This window comes from Canis aureus, chromosome 12 (genome assembly GCF_053574225.1).
Source record: "Canis aureus isolate CA01 chromosome 12, VMU_Caureus_v.1.0, whole genome shotgun sequence".
Classification (NCBI taxonomy): Eukaryota; Metazoa; Chordata; class Mammalia; order Carnivora; family Canidae; genus Canis; species Canis aureus.
Window position 1 is genome coordinate 50179709 of NC_135622.1, and position 16915 is coordinate 50196623.

General features: G+C 44.3%; 1 protein-coding gene across 1 annotated transcript in view; it reads left to right on the forward strand.

The window, feature by feature from the left end:
• The first annotated feature begins 1711 nt into the window (after positions 1-1711).
• OSR1 (odd-skipped related transcription factor 1) overlaps positions 1712-16915 on the forward strand; it is a 363752-nt gene continuing 348548 nt past the window's right edge. The window contains 1 exon segment of the mRNA XM_077844037.1: positions 1712-1731. The gene's annotated coding sequence lies outside the window, so the exon portion shown is untranslated.

Consider the following 16915-nt stretch of genomic DNA (forward strand, 5'->3'; position numbering starts at 1 on the left):
GAGAAGCTGATCTTTGAAGATAGTGGCATTGGGATGGAGAGAAAGAAAGAAAGAATTCACAGGATCTGAGGATGTACCTGGTGAAGAAGAAGTGAAGAAGGAAGACTCTGAGGGTTATAATCTGGATGACTGGATGGCAAGTGGTACCATCAACATGGAAGACACCCACATTCCTGTCCCCCATTGAGTGCCTGGGAGAGGCGACATAGTAATAGACAGTCCCATGGAATGGTGCAGGAATAAGAGCAGGGGACCTTGGGAGCCATGGAAGGGGTGACAGGTAAAGGACACCCTTATCTCTAGCTTAGTTGCACTGGCCTGGGCAGGGGTGGCCATGGCCCCACTCGATTTCTGATTGTCATGCTCGGCTTTGGGGGCATGGTTTTTAAATCTCTGATGTGTAGGCTGTCCTTGGGCATAGCTAAGGAGTTCAACCAGTTTGGTGTCAGGAAAGAGTTGTCAATAACATCATGCTATGGTCACATTTTCACCTGGTGTAGAGTGTTAACTTCTGTTCATGGAACTGTAGGTTGTGGGGCATGTACAATAAGCTGGTAAACTTTTCTAACTTATCATGCTTAGGCCACTTAAGATCTGATGGTTGATATTGTCTGGGAGTAGGGTCAGACATGTAAGTTCATGAGTTAATTCTGATGCATGTTCTGATGTAGACCATCTTCTCTTTTTATAACTGAAGAAATCGAGGCTTAGGAAGGCTTAGTTCCAGGCTCTATCAATAAGATTTAAAACATCAGACATTTTTGAAGACAGAGTCTTCCAACCTGATTTTAACTCTTTCATGGAAGGCTTAGAGGATGTGTATCTTCCACCCCAGTGGTTGTGAAGGGAAATAGTACATAGAAGTTCTCTCTGAGATCCATATCAAGAAGTAGATACTGAATTGGATCTTTTTATGACTGCTCATGAACAGTTGGGGCCCATCATGGCTCTTGGCCATATATTCCCTGACAACATCACTGGACCCCATCTGTTCTGTATTGAACCCAGGCATCCTGGGTTCCTAGAGGGGCCAACCTCCAGAGGGACCCTTTCTTTTCTGCTTATGAGTTACTATGGCCACAAAACTGTGACTAACAATGCCTGGGTAGGTCCTTCTGGAGTTTGGAGGAGAGGGCTGCTGGAGATAGGAGTGTTGGCTTTTGGGTAAGGCTGTTTGGTATAAGTGATACTTAGAGGGCCCGTGAACATAGCCACATACTTAAGTGAGTCCTCTTATGGGATTTGCTAAGCCAATCCAGTGTACCATGTCATGGGCCACCCACGTGACCCTCAAGAGCAGTCTGATGCACAAGCCCTTTTATCAGAGGTCTGAAATGCCCGGTGTGGGACAGTCTGTGACATTTATAGATGGTGTTTGCCACTTCCTTAACTTTCTCCTCTTATTAAGGGATGGGAGAAGCTAATTATGTGATTGTGTAAATGGCATGATTATATGGGAACACCCTGATGGGGCATCTCTTCATAGGAGAAGAGATGTCTCAGTATGGGAGGAACAAAACTATCCCATCCCAATGGAGGAATGGGATTCAGGATAGTGGAAGAGGGTATTTCAGGCAATGTGAACCCCAAAAGCTTTTCTTGCAGGGCATGAGTAAAGTGGCACCAGAGCAGAGCCGTACTTGTAGAATTCCTTGTTCTGTGTGGATTTGGACAACAGTGATTAGTATCTGGTTGCAGATTGCTGGAACAGTTGAAAAGCAGCCTGGGCAGGTAAGGCGGAAAGAGTTGTGCTTTCAAAACTCAATTCAGAGAAATGACAAATGGAGTGAGGATTCAGTCCAATAATTATATCAATCCTGATAGAGTGAAGTAACCAGATTGGATTAATGCAGCCAGACAGATGAATCAGCACGAGAACAGAGAAGAATGGGGTGTGGACCTACATGGATCCTGAAGGGATACGTGTGACCAAAGATAGCAGAGAAATAGCAGAATGAAAGCAGAGGATCAGGCTGGGGCGGACACCGAGATAGCACTTCTGCCCTGCTGGGTCTTGACTTGTACTTGTGCCCTGGGAATGGGGTGGGGGTGGGGTGGAATTGATGATTAATTGCAGAACCACCTGGGCATTGCAGCAGGTTCTTGCTAACTTAACACTTACAGTTTTAATTAGAGGTCCAAGACATGTAGTTATTTCTACTATTTTTGACATAAGAGTTTAAATGGGACCTAGTGCAAGCCCTGTGTGGATCATGAGCCATATGAGCCATGTAATCAGACACAGAGTTGAGCTGGATGCCCAAATGCATATCTTTATGTAGTGTGTGTTCTGTTCTCAAAGCACTGTGACTGTGACTCTGAGGAGAAGTATGAAAATGTGTGTGTGTGTGTGTGTGTGTGTGTGAGAGAGAGAGAGAGAGAGAGAGAGAGAGACAAAGATTATTCACTTTGCTTTCTAACTGAATGTTCCCTACTCGAATTGTACAGTGTAAAACTTGCATAGCTGAACATATCAACTGTGACTTAGCCCAAAAATAGAATTTTGAAAAAAATTGAAGAGTAGGCTATAGAGCTTAATACTGAATCAAATCTATAATGTGGAAGAGTCTATCATATACTTTATCTGGGCAAATGGAAAAGGTATTTGAGAGTCTTTTGCAAATAATTCTCCCAACTAGTGTAAAAATCTGTTGTGAGAGATGAAACTCCAGTGAAAAGTCAAAAAGGCTGTTAACCAGGGTATGAAAAGAGGGCATAGAAAGTATGCGCTCTCTTCAATAATGTAACAAGAGAAAGCCAGGGGCTTGTTCAAACATGTCTGCATTTGTGACTTGCTAAAAATTTTGGAGAATGTATTTTAATGTTATAAAACATTACAGACGTGGGTTTATGAACAAATTCACTTGGTCTCAAGTTGTATATACTGGATTCTCCTTTTTTATACATTTATGTAATATATGGATTTTAGAAATTAATTCCAATTTTAAGATTTAAGTCTTCCTTAATTTCCTTTAGCAACGTGTTACAGCTTACTATATACAAGTCTTTACCATCTTCATTAAATTTCTTGCTAGGTATTTTATTTATTTGGATGCTATTAGTAAATGGAATTGTTTTCTTAATTTTCTTTTACATTGTTCATTGCCTGTGTACTAAAACACAGCTGGTTTTTGTGTGTTGATCTTGTACCCTGCAACTTTGCTGGACTTGTTTATCAGCTCTAGGAGCTTTTTTTTGTTTTATTTTTTGGTGAAACCTTTGGGATTTTCTTTATCTAAGATCATGTCATTTGTGATTAAAGATAGTTTTAATTTTTCCATCCCAGTTTGAATGCCTTTTATTTATTTTTCTTACCTAATTGCTCTAGATAGAACTTCCAGTAGTAATGTATCAAGTTTCATAGGATACAATAGAGGTAAATTTATAGCAGTCTACATTAAAAAAAAAATCTCAGATGCATAACTTTATACTTCAAGGAACTAGAAAAAGAAGAGCAAACGAAAACCAAACCTATTAGAAGGAAGAAAATAGTGATGATTAGAGCAGATATAAAATAGAATAAATGACACCAAAAGTTGATTCTTTGAAAATACCAAAACGATTGATAGACCTTTAGCTAGGCTGATGAAAAAAAAAAGAGAGAAGATGCAAATAAAATCAGAAATGGGAGTGAGGACATTATTATGAACCTTAACAAAAGAAAAAGGATTATTAGAGATTCATTATACAATGAACCATCGTATGTCAACAAATTAGATAACCCAAAAGAAATGGACAAGTTTCTAGAAACACACAAATTACAAGTTTCTAGAAATGGACTTTTAAAAAGTAAGAAAATTTGAACAGACCTATAATAAGTAAAGACTGAATCAATAATCAAAAAACATCCAACAAAGAAAATTCCAGGACCGGATGGCTTCACTGGTGAATTCAACCAGACATTTAAAGTGGAATTAACACCAATCTTTCTCAGACTTTTCCAAAAATAGAAGAGGAGGGAATACTTCCTAACTCACTCTGTCAGGCTATGGATACCCTGCTACCAATGCTAGCTACGGACATTATAAAAAAAGAAAATTGCAGACTAATATCCTTTGTGAATGTAGATGCAAAAATTCTTAACAGAATACTAGCGAACAGAACACAATAGCATGTTAAAGAGATTATACACCATGACTGGATAGGGTATAGCCCAGGAAGGCAAGCGTGGTTCAACTTAGGAAGATCAATCAGTGTGATACACCACATTAACAGAACAAAGAAACAAACACAGAGACATCTCAACTGATGCAGAAAAAGCCTGTGATAAAGGGCTTTTCAGTGATGAAAAACACTCAGAAAACTAAAAATAGAAAGGAACTTCCTCAATGTGATAAAGAACATGAGAGACTTCTAACTCTGGGAAATGAACAAGGGGTAGTAGAAGGGGAGGTGAGTGGGGGGATGGGGTGACTGGGTGACGGGAGCTGAGGGGGGCACTTGATGAGTTGAGCACTGGATGTTATACTATATGTTGGCAAATCAAACTCCAATAAAAAATATACAAAAATTTAAAAAATGTGATAAAGGGCATTTATGAAAAACTCACTGTTAACATATTCAATGGCAGAAGACTGAAAGCTTTCCCTCTTAGGTCAGTAACAAAATAAGGATTTTTGTCTAATTTTACCATTGCTAGTCAACATCTTAGAAGAACCTGTTGGCCATTTGCATGTATTCTTTGGGAAAATGTCTATTCAGGTCCTTTGCCTATTCTTTAATTTTTTTTTTTTTTTTTTTTTTTTTTGCTATTGAGTTGTAAGAGTTCCTTATACATTTTGGATATTGATTCCCTATCAGATAAATGGTTTGCAAATATTTGCTCTCATTCCATAGGTCACCTTTACATTTTTTTGATTGTTTCCTCTGCTGTGCAGAAATTTTCTAGTTTGATGTGGTCCCATTTGTTTATTTTTGCTTTTGCTATCTGTGCTTTTGGTGTCAGAGCCAAAAAAAAAAATCATTACGAAAGCCAGCGTCAAGGAGATCATCCTCTGCGTTTTCTTATGGGAGTTTTATAGCTACAGGTCTTAAGTCCTTAATCCATTTTGAGTTGATTTTTGTGTTTGGTGTAAGGTAAGGGTTTTTAATATAATTTTAAAGTTGCCTTTGTGTTTTCTTGATTGCTAGAAAACTTTGACTGTTTTCCAGAGTTCTGACAAAGTTGCTTCTAACAGTTTTTCAATGTTTCTTGTCATTTGGAGCCAGTTACTGTCATTTTTCTGATATCACTCACCACTTTCTTTATAAGGCTGTTCTGAACCCAAACAGAGAAAATTTCAACCTTCTTCTGGTCCCCTGGTCGTCTCTCCTTACATTTTTCAAAGGCTCCCAACTTGCCTTATAGATAGATTAAATTCTTATTATCCATAATAAAATGTTAATGACTTCACATAGAGATCTCATTTTTTAAAAAAAATTTTTGAGGCTTCCAGTGGACCCTGTTTGTAGAAGACATCTGAAAATGTTGGCTAGTTATACTGACTTTTATCCTTATTCCTGGACCTTGATCTTCCCTGGACACCTGGCAGTGTCTGGCTTTGCCCCAGTCCTGGCCCAGACACAGTTTTCTTACAGTGATATAGGGCTTAGGGGAAGGAATCCTTTGGTCTTGCATCATAGGAGGAGGTAGGACAAAGGCTGCAGGGAAGCCTTGTGATGCTTTCCTGTCCCTCTCTGTCCTATTCTGTTTCTCTCTGTAGAGTCTTCCTTTGCAGAGAATGTTAGACTCACAGGATGAGGGTGGACCTGAGGTTCTCCACTTCCCCAGTGAGCCCAACAGCACTTATGCCGGCTTGCTGTCTGTGCCAGTAAGTTTGTTTAATGAACAAAAAGCATAATGACTTTAATTAGGTTTTAGTGTAAATAATGAACACAATTACAGAGCATGCCCTTTTGTCACCCTTGTGGAATTTATGATTGTTTGAAAAGTCAACACCCACTTCTAGCCACTCCCGTTCTTACTTCTTGGTCAACCTAGCATCCCCATTAATCAATGGTGTTGGCTTCTGATGCCAAAGTGGAAAGTATGAGCTGTTTTTTTTTCGCAACAAGTAGTGACAGCTCACCTTCCTCACCTCCGTGTCCATCTGGGGCTCTAGTCTCAGCCTGGATGCCTGCCCTTGAGGGACTATGTTTTCTCACTGGGGCTGCCTAGTGAGAAAGGGGGTGACTATAGGGCCAGTGATTTTAGAATTGGTGGCTCATGTTGTAGAAGGAAGGATGGAGAGTTCTGGCCCCTGCCCAGAGTTCACTTCTACCGTGTACTGAGCAGCTATTATAGCCCAGGTCCTGTGCTGAGCACAGATGCTCCAAAGCCTGAGGGAACTCACAGAAAGCTGGGCCAGTACCACCCCAGTGAGGCCAAGGGCAAGCCAGAAGCCAACACTTGAGTAAGGTCTGGCATGGGCCAGTAGCCTAGGACTGTCCACAGGTCTCAACAGAATCCAGAACCATTTGGCAGTGAGTATGAGGTGGACCTTGTGGGGGTGAGCCATTTCAACTCCAGACTGCTAGGGAAGGAGCCGAAGGAGCTGCCCATCGAGTTACCAAGTCTTCTCCATACTCCAGAAGCCAAAGAGGAAGTTTCCATGATTTGTGAAGTTCTCTCCCCAACTAATATGGTTCTCATTTCCCTCTTGTTGGCATCTTATTTGCCAGCCTAGCATCTCTGACTTCAGAGCAGTCCACTGTTCCTCTGTGTCTCTTGCCATGGAGACATGGCTCCCACATACTTAGAGATACTGAGAACAGACTCAGCGTCCCCTTTCTTTGGCCAACCACAGTGTAGATTTCCCTTTCCAGCAGTGATGGAAGCTTCCTAAGGGCAGGAACCTATGTCTTTGTCTGTTCTTCTCAGGCACTGAGCAGTGATGACCAAGTTCCCTCTTCCCCGACCACAGCCTTCACTGTACTCTCAAGAGAGCCATCCACTTCTCTGAGCCCCTCATGGCAGTGCCCAGAGCACTTGGAAGCCACCCAGCTTTTATGGCTCCAGACTCTGCCAGGAGGCCAAGGAGGGCCTCTTTCTGCCCATGCAGTCAAGGGCCTGGTTTCCAGCTCCTAACATGTACTCTTTTCTTGGGGGAAAAGGACAAATCCTGATGAGCTCCTTGTGCTCTCTTTCCAGCTGTCTCGAGAGCAGCCACGTGTGTGGGGCTGGCGAGGCTCAGGTTCCCTGGCATGCCTATCCTCACCAGAACTGTGCTTTGGAGGGGCTGGTGTGCCCCCAATGGAGGCGCAGGCACACCTCTGTGTGCTCGGAGGGTGGCAGAAGGCTCAGCTGCCCCGGGCCCTGCTGTGGTGCTGCAACCTGGCGGTCATCATGATCTCCCAGTTATTTATTGTCATAACATTAATCACGCTGAACTCACTTGGCATTAATGAGGACGTAATGTGTACTTGGACGGGAATTTTTATTGTAGTGCAGCATTAACTAACTGGCCTATTATTTAAAGTGTTACCAGACCTGGTATGTACAAATGGTTTACTTTGCAGTCTCCAAGTGTTGAAACTTTGTATGGTTTGTGTCAAGAAAATATGAGTATGGAGCACAAAGGAGGCAGGGGCTGAAACAACGTGGGGCTGTCCCCTGGCAGCCAGGGGGACAGCATAGCCTCAAGAAAGGGCGCCCACTGGACAGCCTGGGCAGCCTGCCCCCACCCAGGCCTGTGCTGATCTCATTCCTGTGTCTAGACCAGATGCTGGACATGAAGAACTTCGACTGCTTCTTAGGGGCTTTCTGAGCCACCACCTTGGGGATGAAGAGAAACAGAATCATAAGATTTAGAAGTGGTGAAAAAAAAAAAAAAAAGCCAGAGCCCATGCTGAAGATCATGTGTCCCCAAGGCTCTTTTCTCCATTATTGGGCTGTGGTGGCTGCAGCCCTGGTCCCCATCCTCACGCATTCACCCTTCTCTACCACTGTCTCGCACTGACCCACCCTGCCACCCTCACTGAGCTTTATCCCCTGAGGTGCTCTGTGCTCCCTGGCCTTTGCATATGCTGTTCCCTCATTTGGTTAATGTCTTTTCATCTTCTGAGTCTCAATTCAAATTACATGGCCTTCCCAAAGTTTCCTCCACTTTAAAGGTGTGTAGATGCCCTTTCTCTGCGAACCCCTGTGATGGGCTATACATTCCAGCTTACCACAGAAATCACTAAGATGAGTAGATGAATATGACATAATCCTTGCCAATTTAGTGTGGAAGTCAAGCCACACACATACATACATACACACACACACACACACACACACAAGTGCGTGCATGGCTCCCTCAATTAGCCAACAGGATTTGATTGCTAGAACTGCCTTAGACATATAGCTCTACAGTGCCTATAGCTAGAGAGAAGTAATCAAATGATCATGGGGCCATTAGGGTAACAGATGCTCAGATGAGGAAGCAGTCAGTCTGTGCTGGGCTTTGAAGAAGGGATGGGACATAGTAGCACCTCTGGGGATGTGGGTGTAGGGCACACCAGGATTGGGAAAATGCTTACTGTGACCCTTACCCCTGTCCAACATATCTACTTGATAGTTTGCAAAGTATCTCCACTTTATCTCCTGTGATTGTCTCAGCAACATTACTAACTATGTGAGGAATACACTCTTGTCTCCATTCTACAAATGAAAACACAACACAGAAAACAGAGGCTCAGATAGATTAGTTGATTGGCCATGGTCCCCAGCCTCTCAAGCTTGAGCCAGAACTGAGACCACCTGTCATCAAACAGGGATCACTGGTGGCTGTCCTAAGTCAAAATTGATTTTCTAATGCAAATATTACATATGCTGGCAACATTTTGCTCTCCATCAACCCTGGTTGGTGTCCTGAATGAAAGAAATATTGTATTTGTGTTCAGTAGGTCCCTCAGAAGGTAAGAGAGAAAAAGAAGTCTGGTGCATTAGCCTTAGCTCTCACCTGTGCCCCAGATGCAGATGGTGAAACCCAGAGAGGGCCTGAAAAGCATACTCTCTGTGATGTGCAGTGAATCAACAAGTGCGCTTGAGAAAGACATGGAAGTGATGTGTCCTTTGCACAGTGGGATACCTAGCAGCAATTCCAACACCTCCCAGCATCCAGGGTGCAGGGAAAAGTCACAAAAGTAGAAGATCTAGTTATTGAATGCATGTAAAGTATTTGATCTAAGAGAGAACGAGGATGTTTAAGACTTTATATGTATGTAATAAGGTGTCCCATTTGCTGCATTCTCCCAAGTCAAGTTAGGCCATAGGCTAACCATGTATGAACAACTAAGGCTAATTAGAAGTAATGGCCATGAGATCTAAGAACAGTTGCACTAGGAAGAGAAGGACAAGAGGTGAGTGTATAGAGCTGCAATGGCAAACCTATGGGTGGCTCAGGTAACCACACCCGCTGGTGAGTTGCTCTTACACCAGTGTTGATCCAGGTGGGTATGTGATGTCTGAACTGTCACCCATGCTTCTGCATCCTAACACTGTAACATGTGGCCTTTGCCTTTTTCCTTTTTATGTTGACTGATTGTGGATTTACTGTTCTCTTCATTACTTCCTGTTGCCCTTCTTGAGTAAAGGATAGGCTGTTGTTCTAATTCCTTGCCTCAGGTGCGAGGCATTCCCAGGAGTCAGTTGAGCCCCACTTGCGTGGAGTTGGGTGGGATGAGGACGTGACCCCCTGTCCTTGAGCAGTTGGCCCTTGGATTGGCAGGAGATAGGATGTAGTGCCAGTAAGATCTGTCCTAATGGTAAGAGGACTGTTGATAGTTGGCCGGAGTAGAGAGAAAGGGTCTGGCTTCATAGAGATGCTTTCAGGAGCTAGATATAAGGTCAAAGTTGCATCAAAATTGGGCATCCAAACAGGCCCCCAGTGGAGTCTTCTGAGGAAACCAAGGTTAAGGTCTTAGGTCTGTCAGGTAAGTCATACTAATGCTTGTAACATCGCCAGATCTCAGTGGTTTAATATAGTAGAAGACTTACTTCTCTCTCTAGACTTCTTCTCTCTCTCTCTTCTAAAAAATATTTTATTTATTTATTCATGAGAGACACAGAGAGAGGCACAGACACAGGCAGAGGGAGAAGCAGGCTCCATGCAGGGAGCCTGACGTGGGACTCGATCCCGGGTCTCCAGGATCAGGCCCTGGGTGAAGGCGGCGCTAAACCTCTGAGCCACCTGGGCTGCTCAAGACTTACTCCTCATCACACAAAGTTCAACATGATGTTCCTGGTGTCTCTCTAAGTGGCATCAGATATGTTCATTTCAGAATATTAGCATCTCCAACCCATGATTTTGCTTTCCCCTTGGGATATATTGCTTTGCTGAATTTTCTGTATCTGGCTGACAGATGGGGGAAAAGAGAGAGGATTATACTTGGAAACTTTTAATGGGCCAGTCTTAGAGGTAGAACAGAGCACTTCTGCCCACATTCAACCAGCCCAAATTTCAACACATGGTTATACCTTACTGCAGAAGAGGCTGGGGAGTAGAGTCTGTGTGCCCAAGAAGAAAAGGAAATAAGTCTTTGTATGTCAGTCTCTGTCATGCCTGGCACAGACTGTAAATAGCTGTAATTACCACGTAGTGAAGTCCCTACTATGTGCTAAAAGCACTATCCTGGTCTCTAAATATAAACTATTTATATCCTGGTGGCTACTAGAAATCAAGGGCTCTCTCAGACCCACTGGCACAGGACAGAATGACCTTACCTTTTGTTGGGATACAGGGGCAGCATACACAGACCAGTCTGTTTCTTATCAGTTCAGGCCTTGGGTGTGCTCAGCTGGATTGATAGGGGAGATGGGAGTCAGTGGATTGGCATTGCTGGCCTTGAAATGTTGTTGCCCAGCCAGCTTCTTACCAAGGCCCTCGCTCTAGGTTTACTGATGCAATGTGGGGGTGAGGTTGGGGGGCTGGTTGGGATTTCACCATAAAGAGCCATTGGCTAGACTCCAGGCACCAGGTTATCACTGCGTGACGGGCTCTGGAGGCTTTTTATTCACTGTCTTTTCTCCCTCTGCCTCTCTGTTCCTTTTTTCTCACTGTGTCTCCTGACATCCTTTTATTTTCCTTCTAATTGACATTGTGGACAAGGTCTGCTGGTAAGTTAAACGAGTTTATCCCAGCTGACACTCTGTTTATAATTTACAATTTACATTCCAGCTTCAGCAACGTCCATCCATTTCTCAACTGTGACCAGTGTGTTCTTGCTACGTGCTTGGCTGTGGATTGCACAGAGTGAGAGAAGCAAAGATTGAGTCCTTAAAGGCCAGGATATTGAAGAAACCTGGGATCTCCATGTGACAGATGTGTGGATGTCACAGGAGGATGTTTACCCATCACCCATAGGCAACAGCGTCTTTAGATGTGCTTGGATGTTCCCAGGCCCAGAGGTTTGGGGCCTGTGGGATCAGGGAGCTGAGCGAGTTCCCCACACAGCCACGCATAGACCCCTGATAATGAACAGCTCCTTCTCCTAGCCTTAATCTTGCCTTGTTTAAGTTGCCTCCAAATGATGGTAGGCTGAGGCCAGAGTGCACATGACCATGTTCTCTCCTGAGCTCCATGCAATCTTTTGTAAGTCTGTTTTCCCCCTTTGACCCTGGTTTCATCGACTGCCTAGTAAGAAGATTGGGAAAGATGTTATTTCAAGGTCCTTTCAACTCTGAAATTCATGAATCTCAATTTTCATCATCTTTAATAATCTTTGTGGCTCTCTTCTCACCCTGGGAGGTGGTGTGGTGAAGTGGAAAGAGTACGCTCTCAAGCCTCAGCTTTCTTGTCTTTAAAATAGGGATAAGATTCTATTATCTTGTAAGGACTTGGAAAGATCAAAAGAGACAATACACATGAGTGTTGATCACAGGACTGGGCTCAGGGGCGCTGACAAAGGGTATGTCTCTGTGTCAATTTCCCCAGAATTAAGTATGGTCCATGCTTTCCGGGAAAGCCTAGCCAATACTCTGCAAAAACAAAGAAACCACAAGGAGAAGATGGTTGATCAGGCATGTGGCGCAGTGGCCCAAACTCTGGGACTTGGAGCCATGCTGAACCAAGAGCCCTGGGACTAGGAGAGACGTTATCTCGAGCTAGCACCTGGCTTTGCCCTTTGGAGCGTAGAAGAAAACCCAAGTAGGCCACAGAGAGGGCAGACTCTCCGTGTAGAAATACATGCAAATGTGTTTGTCATTAGGCCTTCCACGCCAATAATCCATATCTTCTCCTCTTTCCTTTGTTGCTGTTTTTCTCTGGTGGCCAGAAGCCAGATAAAACACACTGTCTCATAAGCTCCAACAGCCGATTCTGCTTCCCGAAGCCAGAGTGGGGGTTGGGGCAGTGGCCTCCATTGCCAGCCCTGAATCCCCTCCTGTGGGCTCTGGAGCGCAGGTACTTTGTGAGGTCAGGTTGGGGATTTGGGCTGGTCCCTGACACCTGGCCAGCAGTATCCTCCAGTCATCCCTTCATCCAACATGCCATGGCCTCGGGACACTCCAGCATGCCAGTGGTTAGATTTGTGCAAGGAAAGCAAACAGTGAGGGCCAAGGAAGCACCCAGGTGCTGGGAGCCCTGTCAGGCCACTGGTCTTCTGAGTGCAGGTGAGTTGGAACCATCGCACTTAGCTTGGCACTGATAGTCCCTGCAGGGTGGCCCCAACTTCCTTCTCCTGTTTCTTTCCTGTAGTTCCCCTACCTAAAATATTTCAAGCCTGTCCCAAGGCCCTGACTCTTGCCCACCATTCCCTGTTCCAGAATGTCGATTCATCAGTTCTTCACAAGCACCAGTCCAGGGTCAGGCCTTTGCTAGTCACTTCATTGAAAAAAGATGTCAATCCTCCCTTCTTCCTTCTCCACTACTCAGGCCCCATCCTTCCATTTGAGGCTGAGCTTCCGTGGTGCCTGACCGTGCCTCTCTTGACTAGTCTGGTCCAGGTGATCTCTAGTATCCTCTGAACTCCCAGGTGTTTCACCCGCTCCATTGCCTCCTTGAAAAGCTACCTGATATTATTAGTCATCACTTCACTTATAAGTAACTGGTTTATTGAGGACTCTCTATTCATTCAACTTCATCCTATCATGGATTTTATAGTATTTTTTCCCCAGGTTTTTTTTTTTTCAGTGAAACCATCTGGAATCTCCTTTCTATACCAGTTAGTGACTCTCTGAACAATACCTAACCCAAATGCCGTAACTTTTCAGTTACATTTGGTTATTAGGACAATGTTATTTTGTGAAATTTTTTTAGGTTTACACAGTAATTTAAAAAATTTATTTATTTATTTATTTTTTTTGGTATTTTTTTTTATTGGAGTTCTATTTGCCAATATGTAGTCTAACACCCAGTGCTTATCCCGTCAAGTGCCCCGCTCAGCACCCAACACCCAGTCACCCCAACTCCCCACCCACCTCCCCTTCCATTACCCCTTGTTCGTTTCCCAGAGTTAGGAGTCTCTCATGTTCTGTCGCCCTCTCTGATATTTTCCACTAATTTTAATGCTTTTCACTATTTTTATATTTCCTGAATGAATGAGACCATATAATGTTTGTCCTTCTCCGATTGACTTACTTCATGCAGCATAATACCCTCCAGTTCCATCCACGTTGAAGCAAATGGTGGGTATTCGTCGTTTCTAATGGCTGAGTAATACTCCATTGTATACACAGACCACATCTTCTTATCCATTCATCTGTCGATGGACACCGAGGCTCCTTCCACAGTTTGGCTATTGTGGACATTGCTGCTATAAACATTGGGGTGCAGGTGTCTCAGTTTTTCACTGCATCTGTATCTTTGGGGTAAATCCCCAGCAGTGCAATTGCTGGGTCAGATCTATTTTTAACTCTTTGAGGAACCTCCACACAGTTTTCCAGAGTGGCTGCACCAGTTCACTTTCCCACCAACACTGCAAGAGGGTTCCCCTTTCTCCACATCCTCTCCAACATTTGTTGTTTCCTGTCTTGTATTATGTGATTTAAGATTTGTTTCTAATAATTAATAAACTTGAATCAGTCTCAGTCTCAAATTTGATTCATAGCTTTCTCTTTCTATTTAGTAAGTCTAGCCTCTCTATCTGGCTCCAGTGGCTTTGAAAGAGAATGTGTATATGTGTGCGTGTGTGTGCATGCATGGGTGACCTTTAGGGCCCCAGATATCTTGAGGTGGGATGAAGAGACCCTAGTGAGGGTAAGCATCTTCCTTACCTGGATGAAGTATGGCCTCCTTCTGGGTTATCTGTAACTGCTCTTCTAGCTCATGAGCTATGAGTTCCATGAGTAAGGGTGGTAGCTCCACTGTGCTCTGTCACAAGGACTCATTTCTGAGACTTCTCTAGGTACTGGAGGCCCCTCTGATATTTGCCCAGTCCTTTTGGCCCATTTCCAGATGGCAGTATTCAGCCTGAATCGCACTGATTGTGGGTCTTCCTGCCTTCTATGTTAGGTGGTTCTCAAACTTATCTACTCTTTGCAGCCAATCCCAGAGCAGCAAGTATCTGCTATACCTCTTGGAATCTGAGAAGTCAGGCAGATACTTCTGCTCCCTCCTCTCCTTTCTTCTTGGAAACTTACCACCACACTGGTTCCCTTCAGTTTTCTTTCTCTGAGCTTAGATAACAAAGGAGTAAGACAATAAGTCTAATGCTAAAGCGTACATCAAACAAGTAAATGAAATGAAAGTTCCCTGTTCTTGCAAATATTTTTGTTTGTGTTCCTAGGATGGCAATAACAAAGCACCATGAACTAGGTGTCTTAGAACACCAGAAATTGTTTCACAGTTCTAGAGACCGGAAGGCCTAAATCACAGTGTTGGCAGCATGCTCCATGTGAAGTACTAGGAAGACTCTGGTCCAGGACCCTCTTCCCGCTTCTGGTGGTTCCTTGGCTGTGGAAGCATCACTCCAGTCCCCACATCCTATTCCCCCTCAAATTTCCCCTTTTTAAAAGGACACTAGTCATATTGGATTAGGGCACACCCAACTCCACTATGACCTCGTGTCAACTAGGTGCATCTACAATGACCCTATTTCCAAATGTGGTCACATTCTGAGGTATTGAGTACCTCACCATATGAATTTTTGGAGGACACAGTTCAACCTAAAACAACTTACAGTTTTTACAAGTGATGGTTACAGTCTACCTCTTCCCTTGCTTTGAGGGGAAGGCATGAGCACTACTTTCAATACACAGGCCAACCCTATCTGCCTCTCCAATTGTCTCTTATGCTGACTGAGGCTGGTAGTTTGTGGTGGTAGAGCTGGTTCTGGTCCCTTGAAGCAAATGGTGCAGGGAGATGGTGACCCTCTGGACTGAGAATATGGGATACTCAACATCTTTTGTCCATTGCTTTGGGCCTCAGCTACAACTCTGAAGCAACAGGCAGAGCCCGTACCTTATCCTGTTAATGCATATCTTGTCTTCTTAACAAAATGGTGACTTCTTCAAGACAAAATATTACCTACACCTACTGGGATACAGAGTGAGAGACCTAAGTGTGCCTTGCAGCTGCCCACAGTCTTGTGGGGACAAAGAGACGTGAAAAATGACCGCAGTAGAGCACACACTGAGGACACTGTGGGGTCTGAAGAAATGGCGCATCTGCAGCTGACATGGAAAATGCCCGGTTCCATCCCCAATTCTGGCCAGAAGGACACTGGGTCTCATCTGTTGGCATTTACACAGACGAACGACTGTTGTCCTTTCAGTAGGAGAATACAGGAAAAGGACCCAAGGTCTTAGGAAGCAGACAACCTTTTCACAGTGTAACTGGTACTGTAAAAAGGGCCTTGGCATTGATTTTGGCTGTGGTGAATGCTCAGTGCCCCGAGCGACAGTGGGAAAGTATAGTCAGAGCCATGGGCTCCCTGCCAGCACTGCTTAGAGGGTGAGCCCTGTGCAGCCTCATTGACCTGACCTGTCCCCATCATCAGGGAGTTGCTCTGGAGGAGTGAGGAGTAGCAAACCAGAGGACTCTGGTCCTGGTGGGGGATGGTCTTCATCCACCGAGCTCCCCTATGCAAGGCCATCTGGAAAGGGCACATATGGTCCTGAATTTTGTCCCTGAGCAGTAGTTCAGGCAACTAGTTGTCCCTGAACTAGTATTCAGGCAACACCCCAGAATTCCCCGAGCTTAGTGCATAGAGTTGGCACAAAGCTCTGAGTTATGGAAACGTCATACAGGGGCTGCTGTCACACCCCCTTTAGAGCTTGGAGCAGCAGGTGGAAGTCTGGGTGCTCCCATACACTGTCTCAAGTCCCTCCTCCATAGAAAAGATGCCTGGATCCTTTCAGGCATTACTTATCTCTTTGACATAAGGTTGTTGGGTTTTTTTTCATCTTTAATTCAAAAATTGGAGTGTAGATGTGGGATCTCCTGAATTCTCCCTGTAACTAAGTGCTGCCTGTCATTCACTTTAGTGTCCCCACTTCTGCTCTTCACAATAATCTTAGGAGATTCTTAGAAGCCAATAAGACACTAAGGTGTTTTCACAGTAGCTTGTTCCTAAACAGTCTTGTTGAATCAGCAGCTTCTCAGTTGACTTCACTGAGTCCCGGGAGCCCCATGGCCGAACACATCTTCTGAGCACATATGCCTCGAGGAGGCACACGTTCTCCACATGTCCTATCCAGCAAGAAGTTTCAGAACTGGTTGTCAGCAACATCCCAGAATATCTCGCTTCCAGACAAGAGAGAGTATGAGTGAAAGGGAATACATGACACAGATGTAGGAATTATTATTAACCTCATTTTGCAAATGAGGTTGAATGAGTTGCTACGGGCCAAATTGTGTCTCCTGCCCCCAAATTCATATACCAAAGCCCTAACCCTCTATGTGATGGCATTTGGAGATGGGGCCTTTGGGAAGCAAATCAGGTCATGGCTGCAGGGCCGGGTCCGATAGGATTAGTGCCCCTTTTGAAAGAGAGATCGGACAGTTTGGCTATTGTG